This window comes from Equus caballus, chromosome 6 (assembly GCF_041296265.1).
Source record: "Equus caballus isolate H_3958 breed thoroughbred chromosome 6, TB-T2T, whole genome shotgun sequence".
NCBI lineage: Eukaryota > Metazoa > Chordata > Mammalia > Perissodactyla > Equidae > Equus > Equus caballus.
The window spans coordinates 10,177,873-10,192,195 of NC_091689.1; the positions used below are offsets into that span (position 1 = coordinate 10,177,873).

Consider the following 14,323-nt stretch of genomic DNA (forward strand, 5'->3'; position numbering starts at 1 on the left):
GAGGCAGATCAGCAAAGGTCTAAGTAACCCAGGTCACAGGTAAAAATTTTAAGTAAGAAAATGCAAAGATAAAAAAGTAACCTGGGGTCCTTATTTTACTTGTTATTGAAAAAGAAGAAAATACCTGATAGGAAGGCATGAAAGTAAGCATGCTAATATTTATACCTATCAAAATAAACTTGTGTGTGCATACAAAGATGTTTGAAAAGCAAACCTGATGCGTGGAGGTTAGGGGTGCATTGGGAGAGAAAAGCAAGGCAAGTTTTTCATGCATACCATGCATACCAACATGGTAACCGTAGCTACCTTGTGTTTTCAGGTAGAACATGGCTGGGTCAACCACATGGAAGCATGTCATGGAGAATGGACACAGGAATGGTCTTGCGGTCAGTTGTGATGGAGATGATCAGGACCAGCTATCCCTATCCTGGATGCCTGGAGGACAGAGGCACAGAGGACTCTCCAAGGAAATAGGAGATTGTCTATTATTAGATAGAATTTTGTGCTCAAATGGCCCTCAGACCTCCTACCCCTGAGAAGCTGGAATTAACCTACTTAGCCATAAGATTCTCCTAGCCTCTTTCCTGCAAGTTGAGTCCAGAGACAGATTTAAGTGGCCTTTGTCATTGCTCCTTTTACCCAGGCCAGCACCTGGATATTGGCCTTGTGGGTCTCTGCACACTGTGAGAACAGACATGCCAAAGGGAGCAAAGAGAACCCTGCAACTCTGACTTGAAGCCCTTTCCACGACGTTTTCCCATGGACGTTTTCACGTTTCTCACGTGGCTTCCTAGAATTAGAAAGGCTAAATAATCTAGGCCACAGGTTCTCAAATTTGGTTGTGTGATGAAACCACCTGGCAGACTTAAAAACTACAGATGCCTGGGCACCACCTCCAGAGATTGTGATTTCATTGGTCTGGGTTTATGGTCTGAGCATCAGTTAAAATCTCCCAGGTGACTCTAGTAGACAAACAAGGGCGAGGACAACTGATCTAAGCCAGGGGTGATACAATAGCTGCAAACAATGGGGTGACCCAAAAGAGCACATGCAACCGAGAAAGATAGTCAAGAGATAGACACAAAAAAAAATGAGGCAGTAAATGACAGCAAACCCTGTGAAAGAGCTTTTTTATTCTTTGCTGGACCACAAGGGTCCACTCCTCACTAATTATCTAATCTATTTCTTAACTCTGATTGGAAGTGGGGAATAGATGATTCTGCCACAATCAGATTTTTTTAGATGTGTGAGTGTTTGCTTATTGGTCTTTTTGACTTTATTTAAAAATGCAAACAAATTAATTTACTATCACCATTCTTTGCAACAAAATTGAGGCTTGGTTGGTATAAATGAACAGAGACAAACCTATCCTTTGAAAGAGTATTTTTAACAATTACTGTAGGCAGTCAGGATTCCTTAAAACAAAAAAATTTTGGAACTTTTTATTAGCATATCTAATAGGAGCTTGCCTTTATGATCAAGAAATAGCTATGCACTCAAGAAACATGACAAGAGGAAGGAACTCGGCACATGTTAATATGCTTGTGTTGCAGGAAATGAAACTCAACTCAAACAGTCCTAAACCATAAAGAAGAGATATTGGCTTATAGAAGACGGAAAATCTAGACGTAAGAGAGATTATAGCTGTTGTTTGGTCAGGACTCCAACTCAATTTCTCTACAGTTCTCTCAGTTCTGTCTTCTTTCCTGTGTTGGCCTTGTCCTTAGGCTAGTTCCCCATGTGGTGGCAAAATGGCAACCAGCAGCTATAGGATCTCCTGGACACATGTCCTTGGCTGGTTCTTTTGCAACAGGAAATCTTATCTTCTGGCCATGCTCTTGCAAGAGTCTGGACGATTCCTCCTATACTTGTACTTTGATCCCCAGCATACAGCTCTTAGAATCTTGCTGTCCCAGATTGGATCACATGCCCATCCCTGAACCCATCAACCTGGCCGGTAGGATGGAAGGGACAGAATGGCTTGAGCAGGTCAGGGCCCACTCCTGAATCTGAGAGTGGGGGCTAGAATCATATGAGTCCCCAGACGTAAGAAACAAACAAACAAACAAACAAAATAATGAAAAAAAGAAAGAGAAAAGGAAGGAATGGGGCTAGAAGGTAATAAATATTTGCATAGCAGAAACTTCTAACAGGGAACCCATGAAAGAACCAGTATAGCCTGGTTCCAATTTAAATTCTGCCAAGTAGTTTTGTGTCCTTGGTTGAACAAGTCACTTTCATTGCTAAAATGAGTATGTTTGACAAGGTGATCTTATTTCTAAGATCCCGTTTAAACCTAAAATCCCTTAACTTTATGTGTCAAAAATATCTTGTACCTGAGCTGCTGGCTTTCAGTCCTATTTTCTGAGAAGCATTTAAAGGAATAGATCTGATTTATGATCTTGGGCAAAATTGTCAAAGGAAATTCAAGAATGCTTCCACTTTGGTAACATAAGCACCTCTGTTTTTTCTTTTTTTTTAGAATTGTAGCCAGCTGCTCATTTCTCTTCTGCTTCCCTGGATGACTGATAAATCAGAGCAATTGCTCTAACCTGCGTAAGAATGGATTTCCCTATATTTGTTTTAAGACTTCCCAGAATGATTCACTTTGCTACGACAATTCTGTTGCATTCGCAAAATGTTATGTGACACCGCTAAGGTAAATTTATTGAGGCTCTCAATTTTAATTAGTTTTTTCTCATATTTTCTCTGAAAACTTAATCCCCTTTTAATGAAATTGTAAAATGTAAGCAAATCTTACATGACACTTTTATCACCTGCCCATTTGAGATCAAAAAGTCTAACTGTACTGCCTTCTAAAATTAAACCAAATTTTAAGTGCATATTAAAATGGCAATTTTTTATCTCAGATCAATGGTTGAGCATTAATTTGAGCAAAATAAAACAATGCAGATAATGGTTTAGTGCTGCATTTCAACCTGTTTTATAGTACTAAGGCATTATTATAGTGATTTTATCTCTATTTGAAGCATACAGGATGCAGATTCTTAACTTGAAAGCTTAATAGGTCTAAACTTTCCATCAGAAAAGAATCTGCCAAATAACTTCATAACGAAAAAGCGAGACACTCTCACAGCTCTCCCGTTTTATGATGTAAAATAGTACCCACTGTTACATTGCAGTGATTTTAAAAATCTAGTGCATGTGTGACTTCGCCAGGTTAATAGTGTTATAAGTTCAGCTCAGTGATAAAAAAACATAAATAATATTTGTACTCTAATCTCTTTTCTGAATTTTCCAACCATATCTCTTACATTTAAGACCTGAAATGGCATTTCGGGATCCATGAACAGAACACTTGTATCCTCTATTTAGGCACCCCAGTTCATATTGTTTTAGCTTTCTTCTTATTTATGATCAAAGTGTAGGCTCACTTTGCAGCGTTATGCTGACAATTTACAACCAGCACGTAAATGCCCCTTGTCTTGTGATTTATGGTGGGCCCTGACTTGCTGTCCACGACCTCTTTCTCTCAGGTCCCCGTTCATTGCTCATCTCAGGCAACCAGTTGAAATTCATTAGCTTAGGTACCTGTTGAAAAAGGAAAGCCAGGGTTTAAGCAGTGTCTACATTATCTCCAGGCCCTTGATGCCATCGTGTCAGAGGAGTGAAAGGTAACTATTTGTGATAGTTTGGTCTGAGAACTGCTTAGAACATAACTGAACTTTGTTGACAGTTCCAGGTAACACTCACCAGAGGAAAAATAAAAGGCAAAACAAGTTTTGGATATGAAATTAATTGAGAAAAAGCCAGTCTAACTGTCAAAAGGGAAGAACCTTGAGAAGAAAGGCAGCTTCTAAAGGTCAACACTCAGCGTGCTGTAATCTTTACCATCTGTGTTCAGGCTGGTAAGATTCTGAGACTCTCATATGCAGTCTTCTTTCTGAAAATAACAGACAAGGAAGAAAAAGGCTTGCCCAACAGGGAGCCTGGATGTACTTAGCTGGATAGAAAACGAAAACACTATATGGTATAAACTTAGAATGACCCTTAAATTTCCTTCCCCTGACCTACATGGGTCCACAGATAGTTTCAGAAAAGTAGTGCCATGGCAAATTGAAATAATTCCATCACCCATGAAATGGAATGTTATATTTACAAGGTGGAACACGAGGCAGCTCGACATATTGTGAGCACAACCCGTCGCCTGAATCTATTTTGATGAAGGCTAACAAGACATTCTCTCTTTTTTTCTACAAGGAAATTTTTGAAAAATAAGTAGAAAATAGACTTGGTTTCTCTTCACTTACAGGTCTGACAGATATATTAGAAATCTAGAATGTTGTGATTCTATATATAGCGATATAAGTTTCTCCTGTTAGAACATTTAGAGATTTGATGTTACCTGGCTTTCCAGAAGAGTTATACCAAATATATCAAATGTCATTGTTACTCAAAATGATAATTCCATACACACTCGTTTCTATGAATCTGCAGTGTTTTTACACAAAGGAGAAATGATAGAAAAAGAAATAAATTACATATAATATTTACTTATATGTATGTATATTTAGATACACATGTATGTATATGTAAATATTACATAACAATTATCTATTATTTATTAGATAAATCATCACGCATAACCTAAGTGATTTGATTAAAAGTTTGTGCATTCTGATTAACTAAAGAAAGTGTAAAGTACTCTCTGTTTTATCTCCCACCATTATACACAAAGTCAAATGTTTTCAATATTGTTCTTGGCATATCAATTTTCATTTTTTCTAAAGATCCAATCCTTTAGAGACTTTCAGCTCTAATTCAAACTTTTTCTGTAGTCCGACCTGCAGCTGAAGAGCTCATTCTTTATGCGTATCGCTTCATTTCTACTCACAATATCTAGGGGGTTCGTGAATACACATGTGACTCTAAAGACCCATGATGCCCACACCGACATACAATAAAGCATCTTCCTTGTGCTCATCGGTGCTATTTCGACCACGATAGAGGTGGCAGATTTTGCAAAGTATGCTGACATCTAAACTTCACAGATAAAGCCAAAGGTTAACTGACTTGGTTTTCTCTTCTGTGAATTCTCTGCTTTGTTTTAGAAACACAAAATAGGAGGCTAGGCTCTGTAATTTTTGTCACTGCTTCCACAGCCTCCCAGGAAGAAAGGATCCATAAAATCTTAGACATAAAAAATAAAAAACACTCTCCAAATGCTAGTTAATACAATGTTCCACCTCTTTAGGAGAAAGAGAGATTTTATTTGTATTCATTAGGGGGACCTAACCACTCACTAGGACCCTTTATTATACCTCTCCTGCGTGATGTAATAGCACGAACACATGAAAATGAAGCCTGCGGATCGTATTGTTTTCTCTCTCCACATACTTAAAACACAAGTACCCTTTGTTTCTCCCGTTCCCCAACCCCACACCCCACCTTTCGGTTTCCTCCTCTTCCCTTCCTCTCCTTGTTCCTTTTCTTCGTCCTGCTAGCTCTGCCCTCCGAGTGACTCCCCTAACGAGTCATTGACTTTTACATTCTCGAGGCAATCTTAGTTAAAGCTCTCGCGAGATTATACGAGTAAGTTAGGTTTGTCTTCTTGTTGCTTTCACATCGTGAGTTACATGTTACTCTCCTCCACTGGTTAATGTTGACTCAAAGATCTTTTCTTTTTGGAAGAATGCATTGTTTTATAACGAATAGGTTATGAAGAAATAATCTCAATGAATGAAAATATAACCACTGAATGAAAATCTGATCCCAGAAGGAGAGAAGTAGAGAAAAAAGGAGCTGTTTACACATAGGCTGCTAAATAAACGTCTCTTTCCCTTAGTTTTGGGGAAAAGAATCTTACCATTAACAAATGATACTGCTCTGAGCCCATTATGTTAAATATTGTATGTCACTGTCAATCACTTTGCAATCCACAGGGCAATAATTCTCCATAATAACTGCCAACTCTAGTCAATATATTTGCATCATTTTACTTTAGAGGCTTATGAAATGCAAATGAAAATTCTAATAATAATGCTTCTTATTTAATTAGTTCTGCCTGATGGATATTCTGTTTCTTCAGCAAAGCCTTAAAAATAAGAATTCCAATTCCAAGCCTGATGTGGCCATTTGCCCATTCTTTGTTTGTATTGCTGGCCCATTGCTTTGAAGTTGCTGACCAAGGAGACAGGAGTCCTGACATGAGAAATGAGACCCTTTCCTGAAAAAAAGGTGCACTCTACAGAAATCTTTCATTCACCCTATTATTTTAAACCCAGAGAAAAGTATCATACCCACATTATATTTTTAACTAATTAAAAAAAACATCTTTGGGAAAAGGATACTGTGCTTCCATCAGAGGTCAGAGCCATTCACTATGAATGTCCTGCTCTGTTACTAATATTGTGCAAGTCTACCTAACATCCCTCATTCGGCAAAATACAACTCTCCCTTACTCCGTAGTAATTCTGCTTATACAGTATGGTACGTAACCGACACAGGCCTGGGTAATCAGAATACTCCATTACCTTATGCACAGTTAGGGATGGGGGCTGCCCAGCTAGTTACTTGTGGAGCCTAGAATCTGCCTTGCCCTTGCAAAGGATACACTTGCTCACCAACTTTCTATGCTCTTTTCACAATCCCCAGCTCCATGGAGCATGACTTCAGATCAGGATTACCAAGGAGGCATGGCAGCTGGCCTGTACTTCAGAGACCAACAACTGAGAACAATATGTGTCACACACGTGATATTAAGAGCCTGTTATAGGATATTCCAATCTATCTTTATCACTAATGTGGTTTAGTCTTAATTTATTTCTTTGGGCTAAGGTAGTGGTATTCTTTCTTTCTTCTTTTTCTTTTATAACCCCTTTATAACTGCAGATCTCACATGAGTCCAAATATATATTTTGCAAAGCTGCTTTGGTAGAACAAACCAGGACTCTTTTATTATTTTTTATTTTTGCTGTGCCTCTGCATTTCCCAATCTCTTGCATCCTACGTAAGTCCCAAGATTATGCTATGAAAGCATAAGTCTACAGAATAAAGTCTTGAAAATTACAAAATTAAGACTGAATTATTGAATGTATGAGAGTCATCTCTTCAGGCTCAATCATGACTAATATATCCTTACGGCATGAACACTGTAGTCGTTATTCCTTTCATTAACAGGAATATATAGAAATGGATGGGCAAGAGGGAGGATAGGTGGATGGCTGAGGGCAGGTAAGTACTGATGAAGGAAAGAAGGAGGATAGATCATTCTGGGGTACTGAGTCGAGTTGATGGTAATGCCATAATTAAGGGGAGCCCTGACATGCCAGCAACATAGTGGGTCCCTAAAGAAAGGAGATTGGTTTAAGAGAAAAGTAAGAATAATAGACATGGAGTGAGGAATGCATTTCATCTACTTCCCAAATTTGCTCAGAGATGAGTCTGGCACAACCAATTTCTTCCTTGACTTGGTATTATATAAATAACAACCATTGGTGAAAATAAGGGTGGACCCATTTTGGGCATTAAGAAACTGCCACCCACACCCATATGTGCTAATTTGTTTCCTGCCAAAACATGTCTTTTGAATCATGTAGGCTTGTGTAAAGGGAAAAATCAGACAACATGTTCAATGAGATGGAGAGAAATATTCATGAACTCATGGGTCTGTGGCTTCCCACAGGAAGTTTTGGTTTCTGTTTTCAAATTAACCTGTCCAGGTGCTACTTAGAGGCTTTTAGATTATGGAGATCAATCCAAAATATTCACAGTAATTGTCTCTGTAGTTAAGATTCTGAATTTCTATTAGAAAATTCCTAAATTATTGGAACAATAGGCAGAAAATACATATCACAGTGCTCAAAACATTTTTTGGACACAGGGAGCAAGATAGGTTGTTCCAGTGTCAGGGAGGGACAAACAAAACAAGGACAAAACCTTCAGATCACACTTAAACCTTCACTGTAAATATGAACAAAGAGTAGACTATATTTCTCTAAGGCATCTGGGTGTAAACCTTTTTTTTCCCCTTTGCCAGAAACCATAGTGTTTATAGGCATGTTTTACTGGAAATCTGCTGCTTCTCACAATGTTTCCTGCACAACTGTCTTAGTAAAACTACATCTGGAAATGACAAGCACACAGTTGTAAATCTGGAAGTCAGTGTGTTGTTGTAATAGCTTGCAGGTACAATATGGCCGTCTTGCTGAACGCCAAAGAGAGTTACAAAGACAGAGGCCAGCTGTAGCTACTGAAAGGGATGCTGTTTTTCTGAGGGGAAAGAATGAGTTTTAAGAGGGTTATAATGTCTCCTGTCAAACTACCAAATGAACCAGAGTAGCATTGAACTTATTGTCTCTTGGACGAATCAATCATTTCAGAGACCTTGACAACCAGATTGGGTTGACCAAACTTGATTTGTTGGGTGCTGTGAAAACAGGCAGAGGTCCTTTGAATTGTAGCTTCCTCATGTTAGGCTCTAAACGCCGTCTAAGGGAGCTATCTCCCTGGATAATGAACCCCTCTTCCCAAGAGCCACAAGATGGCATGCTCAAGTATCAGCTAGAACATCTCAGCAGTTCTCCATCCTGGATAACTGATGTAATACACAAGGATTAGGTCCCCAAAAAAGCATCCTATGGGGTAAGGCTGAAGCTTGCCCCTTGAGTGTTTCTTTGAGTCTTTTAAATTATCCTGGGGAATCAAAGAATGATTCGTCACTATGGGAGGTTCACCAAATCACATTTTGATATAAAAGCCACCAGTAAGAATGGCAATAAGAAATTAAGTAGACACTATTTTGCAATGAACGAAAGTAAAAAACAATCAACTCTCTCTAAAGTTGGTAAAAATATGATGATGGCTTTTCCGAGGAGTTTCCTTAAGCAGGTATAACACAGCACACATCCAAATGATATGATTTGCTAAGACTTTAGTACTTCTGTTTCATCCAAAATCCTAAAAATTTCTGCTACTCTTTCACCTTTATCTTTATGTTTTTATCTTTACTCTTACATTTTTACATTTCAAACACAAGTCAATTTCAATAGTTCTGCTTTTTTAAAATGGAAATATTTTCTTTAAGATATTACACAGATAAGCAACACACATACCATTGCTCTTAAAATTTAGGGGAGGGGATCATTACGAATATTTCCTATAGAGCATGGTTTACTTACAAAGCATAAGCATATGATAATGGGACCAGTTTATTTCCACTTACAAAATTAGCGACAGTTCTGTGTAACTATACACGCAGAGTAGAAAGAGAGAAAAGGAAAGAGGAAAATTGATTAACAACCAATGCTGTGCTCGCTAAGATTTGTTTTGTTGATCCATGCATAACTTTACTCTGTGAGACTCTTGAGGAACAAAAGGTTTGCTCATTTGTTGGTTCAAGTCCTGCCCCACTTCCCGGTCATACTCCTCTTTGGCATTTGGGAGTGACAGTCCTCCTTAGGGGCCATGCTGTGGCATATCCCCTATGCAGAGGAGAGGAGACACTGCCACCAAATTTGGGTAAAGCTACTGCCTTCCAAAGGACAACTTGGTCAAGATCCTACATCTTTCTCATCAGTCCCTTACGTTGGAAGACGAAACAAAGTTTTAAATGATAACTATGCCCACTTGCTCTTATCTTACACTCTTCATTCTTTGACTTGCTTTTTTGTTTTTTCAGCTTCCAAGCCACTATTCTTTGAGAGGCTCCTCATTGATATCTAGTATGAGACATCAGAAAATAAAGTATGAAGTCATAGAGGTTTTAGATGGCTGGCTATGCTATAACTTTGACATTTCTCTTTTTTTGTTGTTGTTGAGGAAGATTAGCCCTGAGGTAACATCTGCCAATCCTACTCTTTTTGCTGCAGAAGATTGGCCCTGAGCTAACATCCATGCCCATCTTCCTCTACATTTTATATGTGGGACACTTGCCACAGCGTGGCTTGCCAAGCGGTGCCACGTCCCCACCTGGGATCCGAACCGGTGAACCCTGGGCTGCTGAAGTGGAATGTGTGAACCTAACCGCTGCACCACTGGGCCGGCCCCAAACCTTGACATTTCTAATATGGGATCCAACCTCGACTACATAGGAGTTGCTCTCACCTCAGCTAACTCTCAAATTTGGGAGTCATTGATTATTCAGATTTAACTTGACCTGCTCTTTCCACTTGGGAAAAGCTGTAATCTTGTTACCATCTTCACCTCTTTTCCTCTGTCTTCTTTTTTTTTTGAAGAAGAAGATTAGCCCTGAGCCAACATCTGCCACCAATCCTTCTCTTTTTGCTGAGGAAGACTGGCCCTGAGCTAACATCTGTGCCAGTCTTCCTCTACTTCATATGTGGGACACCTGCCACAGCATGGCTTGATGAACCATGTGCAGGTCCATGCCGGGGATCCAAACCAGCAAACCCAACCACTATGCAACCGGACTGGCCCTACCTCCTCTATCTTCTTTCACTAGTTTGTTGATGTTGCTCTTGCTGAATATCATACTCAGAAAAATACAGAAAATTCTAATGAAATTAACAACTCAGAATATCATTGCTTCTTATAATAGCACTACCCAGAGGTACCCATTGTTAACATTTTTAATACTTCTACCCAACCCGTTTTCCTTCTCTGCCTGTTTAGAGTTGAAATCATGTGCATTTTTTTCTATCTTACTTTATTTTCCTCAGCATTTTATTATAAGTATTTCCCATTTAATTAAAAACTTGATAAATATCATTTTAATGGCTGCATGATGCTCTACTAAATGACACTAACATAATTTATTTGAACATTTTCCTAATTGGGGACATTCAGGCTATTTCCAAGGGTGTGAATGGCACATATTTGAAAGATGAACATGAAGGAACATAAGTGTGTATCTTTTTAACCGATTTTTTTCTCCAGGATAGAATCACTGATGTAGAAACAGTGGATCAGAGAATAAGGGTGTTTTTATGGCTCTAAATACATAGGGCTCTCACCTATTTTCAAATCTGATTTTAGATATTATCTCACTCCAGATTATTGTGACTACATGTAGTCAATGTTGATTTATGAGACTTGTTAACTACAAGTAATGGAAAGTAATTGAAGGGAAATTTAAAAAGAGGAGTAATTTTGTAGCAATGGCCACTTTGAGGATTTATTTTGTTCTGATTAAATCATGTGTAAATTTTAATTCTGCTTTCCTGACCATTGGGAACAGGCCAGCCCTTCCAGTTTTGCTATAGAAATAGTCTTCACGGTCCTTCTTGCCTACTTTCTCTGCTATGTCTTGAGTGAGTTTAGACTCTGTCTCCCATTGTTCTGATGTGGTCCAAACAAAGGAGAGGCGTTCTTCTTGTTTCCTTCCCTACTGTTTGGTTTGCTATCATCTGTAACACAAAACAAGTTATCCCTCTGTTTTCTAAACGTTTTCTGTGCCCTCAATTCTACTTCATCCTTCAGGTTCTGCTGTGGGCTGCCTCCGTTATCCCAGCTCATTCACTCACAGACATTTCTAGATGACTTTTTGGTTCATATTAATAGCCTTATCCAAACTGTGACCTGAGAATTATATACTCAGAGGGTTGTCCAATGTCATCATTCTACAATCTTACAGGGAAATTCCTTGAAACCGTGTTAAAATGTTGCCCAACATTGTTCACAGTCTGACAAAATTCCCTAACTTTTGTCTCGTCATGAAACAGACCTGAGTCCTTGAGCTGAAGTCCTGTTTGGGGCAGATCACTCCTTGAGGAAGGTCGAGAACAGAGCTAACATTGCGATGGTGACGTCCCCTAAGGACAACCTGGTAAACAGTGACCAGGAAGACTATGGGGCCGCGGCTACTCTTTAACTTTTGAGTTTTGTGTGTTTCTATAGGAGCAGCAGGAGCCTAAGAAACTGCTCCTTTCATTTTCAGATTGATGACAATACCATGTGACGAATACAATTCTACATCTAGCAACTTTTCTTAGGTAAATCAGCAATTCAATAGCAGGAATCACTGGCATTCTACTGGAGGACTTCTCTAGTCTTCCCCGTAAGGTGCAGGCTGCTGGAATGTAAAGCATTTGGTTTTTTACAAAAGCTTTGACTTGGGTTGGAAGCCGTGATCTATGTTTCAGGTCAAAGGCAAGAGCACGCTTTCCCCTATCTACTTCCTGTCTCCAAGCCATCAATCATTTCTTCCCCAGGGGAATTGTAGTTCTTGGGCCTGTGGCCTGTTTTCCATTGGCGTCTATTATCATTTGCTAATTAGATTACAACCTAGTATTTACCTTTCCCTGGGGCCCTGAGACCTGCCCCGGCAGTGTTTTTCTGTTAGCTTTACCAAGGCTGCAGATCATGCCTTCCCTTGGCTTATTGTGTTAAACCAGGCAAAGTGGAAACTTTACATTCACATCTGATTTCTTTTTTGAAGGAGGAAGGGTAAAAAATTAAAGTCCTACTTTATGTTTAGACATGATTCACCTTTTTTTTAAAGATTTTTTAATTTTTTTCCTTTTTTCTCCCAAAGCCCTCCGGTACATAGTTGTGTATTTTTTAGTTGTGAGTCCTTCTAATTGTGGCATGTGGGATGCTGCCTCATCATGGCTTGGTGAGTGGTGCCATGTCCACGCCCAGGATTTGAACTGGCGAAACCCTGGGCTGCCAAAGCAGAGTGTGCGAACTTAACCACTCGGCACAGGGCGGCCCCCAGACATGATTCAACTTTAAGGATAGGCACTTAGGAAATTTTTAAATACTTTTTTCACCCCTGGACTCCAGGTTTTAAAATATAACTTTTAGCTTGAATTGATATCTTTCTTATAATTAATAAAAATTTGTTCTTTGACATGGATAATATCACGTTTCACTATGATGGTTAATTTTATGTATCAACTTGCTAGGCTATAGTGCCCAGTTGTTTGGTCAGACATTAGTCTAGATATTACTATGAAGATATTTTTTAGGTGTGATTAATCTTTAAACCAGTGGACTTTGAGTGAAGCAAACTATTCATCATAATGGTGGGCCTTATCTAACCAGAAGAAGGGATGAAAAGAGTGAGGTCTCCTGCAAGAATTCTGCCTCCAGATTGCAGAATATAAGTACATCTGAGTTTCCAGCCTTTGAACTCAAGACTGCAACTTCAACTCTTGCTTAATTTGCAGACTACCCTGCAGATTTTGGACTTGGAGCTGGCACCATCACAGAAGCTGATTCCTTAAAATAAATCTCTTTTTACATATATATACATATATATACACCCTATTGGTCCTGTTTCTGTGAAGAATCCTAACTGATATGCCCACTCTGCCCTGTTCACTTCTCATCTTTTCTAAATTTCCCCAAACATCCTCTTATAAAGAAACTTTCTTCTAAAGCACTTTATGAATCTAAAGATCAATATGCTTTTGTTGCTCTCCTGACCCCATAGGGATAGATAACTTGATTTTTGGTAAATTACAAGCTTTTGGGGCCCTTAGGAACAGTAGGCATCATAAGGAATACAAGGCAACCCAGCTGCTAAAGGCAAGAAGAATTTCTCTACTGCCCAGGGGAAATATTTATTACAATGGGATTATTGGCTGTAAACTGTCTAAGACATATTTTCAAAGTGAATGGAATCTTGTTTACCCAAAAGCTTGCATATTAGAGATAGTATTTTATAAGTTGACTACAGAGGTTCTCTGCGGGCATGGGGGAGCCGTGTGGGGCATACATCAGAGTATCCTGTGAAGCTTTTGTACTTTCCCCTCAATTCTGAGAAGATATCCTGCTGGGTGCATCTCTGCTCATGCTGTTTGCCTGAGATTCTCAGGATATATTCATAAGTCCTCTCTTTCTGTACCCCTCCCCCCGCTGTCTTCCTCCACCATTTGACTACCTCTGGGATCTTAAGAGAAATAGAACAGGCAGAAAAGAGGGGGATTTCTGGACCAGAGGAGACAGGGACATTTTCCATGTCAAAAGGCAGTCCAAGTTTATTTTAGAATTTCCACAATACTCTGGAATCCCCCAACTGAAACTGGCTTCAGAGGATCAGTTGCAAATTTCTTTCCAGGAGTCCTGCCAGAATTGACCATTTCTGTCTAACTCCCTAAGCCCCCAACCTCCTTCCACCACAGTCGAAAATACGGGGTAGAAGACTTCAGGAGCAGACAAATAGAATACCCATTAAAGAGTTTGTTAATTTCTCGGCTCTTATGGAGCGTTTCATTATAAGTGGTGTGTTGGGTGAGTGTGTGTAGGGTGAAGGTAAAACGTAGTCCTCCACGTACAGACTACCTGGACAGTAAGACATTTCCCGTGGATGAGAACTTTGAAGTAATGCTAGAAAACAAGAATGCGGTGCACTTTCTACCTTTATCAAGACTCCAATTTAGTTGAGAACAGACAACAA

The 14,323-nt window shown here is 39.2% G+C and overlaps 1 long non-coding RNA gene across 1 annotated transcript; it reads left to right on the plus strand.

Annotated features, from left to right (window-relative positions):
* The first annotated feature begins 1,227 nt into the window (after window positions 1-1,227).
* On the plus strand, window positions 1,228-7,034 carry LOC111773785 (uncharacterized). Its single transcript, XR_002808411.2, has 5 exons — window positions 1,228-1,628; window positions 2,483-2,659; window positions 3,698-3,869; window positions 6,020-6,198; window positions 6,616-7,034. It is a non-coding gene; the product is annotated as an uncharacterized lncRNA (long non-coding RNA).
* Window positions 7,035-14,323: the final 7,289 nt, after the last annotated feature.